The sequence below is a fragment of the Natrix helvetica genome (assembly GCF_964273705.1).
Source record: "Natrix helvetica genome assembly, chromosome: 1".
Taxonomy (NCBI): domain Eukaryota; kingdom Metazoa; phylum Chordata; class Lepidosauria; order Squamata; family Natricidae; genus Natrix; species Natrix helvetica.
In genome coordinates, this window is record NC_138548.1 from 122,588,251 (window position 1) to 122,594,288 (window position 6,038).

Here is a 6,038-nt window from a genome sequence, read left to right on the forward strand (position 1 = left end):
GTCATCAACCTTCAGCTAATATGGTAGCCAGGGCAAATCATATTTGGCCTGTTCCTGCTCAACATGTGCCATATTCTGAATCACTAGAATTTTTTGAAATGGTTTCAAGGACTCCTCTCTGTAGAGCATACTGCACAAGCTAAGTGAAAATTGCTAGATGAGCAGCATTTGGAAACACTATAGCACTGTCACTGAATGGATGGCATCATGGGACTTGCCTACTCGTGAACGGCTACCCTGGTGGGCCTTGTAGTCACGAAACATTCATTTACTAGGAGACACACTGGTGAGATGATCTTGTAATGCTTCTCACCCAGCATTCCAACATTGCTCAGTCTTTTTTTTCTGGTGAGTTAGGAGTGTTTCCAAGGAAATGATGCTGATCCTTCATCATTTTCTAAGAATACCTAGGACCTTTTTCAGAAATATTCTTCATTTTCGGAAATAAATGTGAAACTAGAATTTGGCGTTTTGTTGTACATCATTCCATTAAGTATAATGCCAACTGGGGGTGGGGGTGGAGACACCCAAAAAAGTATCCATTGATATATTGGTGCCCATTGACAGCATTTTACTACTGTATAGTGGAACCTGTGTGAAAATAACCGAGTCTGTAATTGTTGGAAAAGAGTTCATCTGATACTATTGTCAAAGCTGGAAAAGAGCCTATTTGTAACTGGTATATTTGCAGATATACCAGTTACCTGGATGTCTAAAAGTAATGTTTCCAGGGTTATTTTTAAATTGCATATATATAAGGCAGCCAGGACAGGTTGTACCTACCATTTCTACCTCAATTCATCAAATCTTTCTTTTAGAGCAATATCCATCCATCCATCTATTGATCTATCAATCATCTGTCCGTTATCTATTCATATTGTGTGTGTATGTGTGCATCTTTCATCTGTGTATTAAACACAAAGTGACCATTGCTTCAGTTTGTCACTCATCTGATTTAGAAGCAGCCTCTGATGTATGATGCTCTCATGCCTGATGTACTGGGAGAGGAAAAATACAATAATGCCATTTTAAATGGGTCCATCTTTCTACTCCTCTTAATTATTATTTTTTTCTCAAATCATTTGGCACCAACGCAAAAGGAGGAGGTAGAGGCCTGCCGTACAATTGGGAAGGCCAGTAATTTTCCAGGATCTCTTCCCGCTGGACCATTTTGCTACAAGACAGAAGAGTGGCTTCTGCAAAACCTATTGCAGTGATGGTGAACCTATGGCACGCATGCCACAAGTGGCACGACGCGGAGCCATTTGTCAGGGCAGGCGAGGCGCTGCCCTGTCAGCTGGCCAGCGTGCATGCGGGCGCTGGCCAGCTGAGTTCACCTTTTTAAAAGCTATTTTTCGCCTTCCCCAGGCTCCAGAGGCTTTATAGGAGCCTGGGGAGGGCGAAAAGAGCCTCCTCCGCCCCCCCCGGAGGCCCTCTGGAGGCTTCAGGGACCATTCGGAGGCTTCCCTGAAGCCTTCGGAACGCTTAAAACCACCCTCCGAGCAAACCGGAAGTGACTTCCGGGTTGCTTGGAGGGTCGTTTTAAGTGCTCCGAAGGCTTCAGGGACCGTCCGGAGGCTTCTCTGATGACTTCGGAGCGCTTAAAACCACCCTCTGAGCAAACCGGAAGTGACTTCCGGGTTGCTCGGAGGGTCGTTTTAAGTGCTCCGAAGGCTTCAGGGACCGTCCGGAGGCTTCTCTGATGCCTTCGGAGCGCTTAAAACCACCCTCTGAGCAAACTGGAAGTGACTTCCGGGTTGCTCGGAGGGTCATTTTAAGCGTTCCAAAGGCTTCAGGGACCGTCCGGAGGCTTCCCTGACGCCTTCGGAGCGCTTAAAATGACCCTCCAAGGGTCCCTGAAGCATCCGGAGGGCTTCCGGGGGGGCAGGGGAGGCTCTTTTCGCCCTCCCCAGGCTCCTATAAAGTCTCTGGAGCCTGGGGAGGGCGAAAAAAGCATGTAAAAATGGGGGGGTTGCATGTTGTGCGCGCATGCGCACTGGGGGTTGTCGTGCGTTGCATTATGGGTGCAACACGCCCGCACACGACCCCCCTGCGCTCCCCCACTTGTGGCACGCGAGCCAAAAAAGGTTCGCCATCGCTGATCTATTGCTCCTGATTAGCCCAGAAAGACACTGTAGCCACTGCCCATTAGAAAATGCTTAGCAGATCTTCTTATCCCTCAATACAGGCCTGCCTTCCAGGGGCAATTGGAACAGTCTGCATCATGAACACCAGAGTGAAATGGATTTATCTTACTCATTTCATCCGGAGTAAATGGAGTTGATACATCACTGTCTACCTGATCACTTTAGCCAAGATACTGGTGGAATAAGAATAGGCCAATGGCCAAGACATAGAGAATGAGAGAAGGCCTCTTTAAAAGTAGTAGCAGAAGCATTTAATTAGGGGGTTACTTTAGAACCTGGCAAAGACATAGAAATAGTGATGTTCCCAATCCATCCAGCCTAAAATGAGGAATTGCCTTTCTCCAAGTAGGACGCTGTCTGATCTGCCATCAGAAGATAGGAAGGATTCTATTCATGGTGTCTTTAGAAGTTTTCCAGAGCTAAAATGTTATGTGTTGTGGATCAGCTAAAGACAAGTTTAGGCCAATGCCATTATTTGTTTGATATTTTGGCTTACTTTTCCTTAGTCAGCTACCCTCATTCTGAATTGTTCATTTCCCAGCATCCCAAAGGTGCTTTTTTTCAAGAGGCAACTGGACTTTCTGGTTTTCCTTTGAAGACGTTGCACTTCTCATCCAAAAAGCTTCTTCCCAGCATCAGTGCTGAGCTTAAAAAAACAAACAAACACCCAGAACAGGTTAAACTTAGTTAGCCCACAGCAGTGCAAGGGATGTGCACATTAAGCCTATTAATTTATGTGGTAATCAACGTGTGTATCTATTTTTCCACCATTATCCGTCAGGGGAAACCCCAAAAAATGGCAAATTAGTTTGTAGCCCTGCTCATACTTCTACTTAGCCTGAGACAGGCCAGAATGTGCAGATTCTCGGTGCTACCAATAAATAACCCACCCTTATTAACCTGCTTCCAATCCCAGTTATGTTTTAAAAAGGCGTTTAGATGTAAAGCTTGAGTTAATGATCATAGCAGAACCTGCCCATCATGGATGTAACTCACGACGGTCATAAAACGAGGTCAGGCAACCTTTGCAGTGGTCGTTGCTAAGTGAACCAATGATTCATTATGAGTGTGGGTTTACCAAACACTAGAAATAAATGACAGTTTTCAGCAAAACTATTGTAAAACATGGCCACGTGGTCGCAAGATGCTGCAAACAGCTGTAGATGTGGCCTGGTTACTGAGTACCTGAAATTCAGCCATGTGATCCCATGGAGGGCCTACGATTGGAACTTTGAATCTGGGTCATAAGCAACCCTCCCCCCACCCTCCAGGCAGGTTTATCAGAACTTTGAATGGTTGCTAAGTGGCTGGTCGTAAATCGAGGACTACCTGCACACATGTCCAATTGCACCAAAATGGAGATAAGGCTAAATGTTCGTGAGACATCAAAAGCAAAGCAACCCACGTATATTCTGTCTGATATTAATCCAACATGCTTTAGTTCCGGTAATGATCTATTTTATTGAAGGCTTGCATAAATCTCCCTGACTGAACCAGATTGCTGGTATGTGTGGTTGAGGGAAAAGTTTCACCAGGAGCTTTGCAACTTGCATCACACGTACATCAAGAAGAGGACCAGAACTGGCAAAAAAACTGTAGAGAATAAAAGGTGGCCAGATGCCATGACACAGAAAGAAGTCTCAAGCCTCGGAGACAAAAAAAACATTCAAAATCACTTCAGAAAGCTGGATGACCATTCTGAGTTGATTGCATTCGTATTCAGAAGCAGGTTACAGTGTGTTCGGTAATGTGTGGTTATAACTTGGGAATGACATTCAAGATATTTGCTGTTTTTGAATGCTAATTTGCGCAATTGTTTTCAATGAGGAAAACGACCAGCTTTCAGGGTGGTGACAGGGCGTCCTTTGATAGTTGTTTTCTGTTTCATTTTTATTTATTTGGAGAATTTAAATGGCTGCCCACTCACTTTCAGTGACTTTACAAAAAAGAGAAATTCTACAGCTTGTGTATTTTATATAATGATTAGCTGGCTCACAGCAACCCATAAAACCATGGTTAAAAACAAAAGTACCCTTCCTTCCCCCAGGTACCAGGCCAAGCGTCCTTACAACTTCACCCCACATGCTTGGGAAAAGACAGAGGTCCTCCAGAAGGCTTAAAAAACAGGGAACTCTGGTTTCATGTAGGAGGCTGATCCAAAGGGCTGAGCAGCTATTTCTTGGTTGTGTGCCTGCAGTTTTGCACAGCCACCTATTCAGAAGTAAAGAGAGATCATATACTGTGTGAATCTGGCTGCCCATTCCCCAGATGGCAGTAATTATTTTCCTGGTTTTGGACCAGAAGTTTTTGAACTGACTTGCTGGAGAGCAGCAAGCAACAGCAGTCGCGAGGATAACCAAGGATGTGGTGTCGTTGGAGAACATTCTCTTTTAGAAAGTGCCATCTTTTTCTCCAGGTGGTACACCTGTTGCTACTGTGACTGTAGCATGGCAGAGAGAAAGGATGTAGCTCAGGGGCAGAGATGGGTTTGCATATATAAAGTCCCCAAATCAATTTGTGGCACCTTCAGTGAAAGGTTTTCAGGTAAAGTGTGCCTGAGAAACAGCTCTGCTCAAGACCTCGAAAGGCTGCTGCCAATCAAGCTAGACAGATTTGGGTTAGATGAATAATTGGTCTGACTCTATATAAGACATCTCCTTCTGCTTAGTTAATTAATATCCTATCTTTCTGATCCAAGGATTCCCCCTCAGGCAGCTCACAAAATCTGTATATCTATAGCTAACAAGGGTTCTACAAGTGTCAGAGAGAATATCTAGTAGGTATCCATGACACAATTACTGGAGTGGCAAAGTATTTTCTGCCCTCTTCCTCCTCCTCCCTCTCTTTCTCTCTCCCCCCTCTCTCTTCCTCCCTTCCCCCCTCTCCGAGGTGTGTATGTGTGTGTGTATAACACACAACACACACACACACACACACACACACACAGTGTCTGATTTGGCTGCACTTTCCCCTCCTGCCTGGTTAAATTGTGAGCTTTTTTTGAGGAGTGTGTACAGAGCCCATTACCTTTTTAATGGAACAAACGTATTGCTGGATTTTTTCCCCCAAGCCCATTCTCGTGATCGAGATTAACTGTGCTGCCATTTTGGCCTTTCGGTTTGTAGGATTGGGGGCAGCTGAGGGATGCTATTGGGGAAACATTTTATTATAAGTTTGAAAATAAATTCTGAAGGATGTTTGCCAATTTTCTTTGGTGCCCTTCAGAGCTCTCTCTGTAGTTTATTTACTAGGCTGTTAATGCGTTGCCCAACAAGTTGTCTGTTTTTGTAGGCAACATACAACTGTTACCAATGTGACTTTCTAAAAAATATGCAGCACTATAAACTGCTTTGTTTATTTGGATGGGAAGGGAAATCAGCAAAAAGGAGAAGAAAGTTAATTTTCATAATGGTACAGAGCAAAAAAGTTTAGAAACTGGGTTCCCTAATGCAGTAGACTATGATGTGATTTGGGTTTAGTCTGCATGAATCCAGCAAGCATGTTTGGTCAAAGATGGCAAACAATCCATAGCCATGTTTGTCCTAGAAGTTAAATTCCAGCTTCCACAAACTAACAATGGCATCTACTCGGGGTTCAGATGACATCACGTGCCTGAGCGAAAGCCTCTGAATTTAGTTATAAAAAGCTAAACATTGCAGGAGGGCAGGTGTAAAATAGCACTGGGTGTGCACTGATTAATGATTTCCAGAGGCTTAACATGATGTTGAATACTTTGAGCCCAAAATCTTGCAGGTGGCTGAATTCATGGAGTGCAAAATTATCTAGATGACTTCATAGAAACAACATGTGGTCTTCTCTGGATAGAATTCTGCCTCTCCTTCAATCCATATTTAGGGCCCTGTTGTTTGGGCTTGGATGCTGAGAAGCATC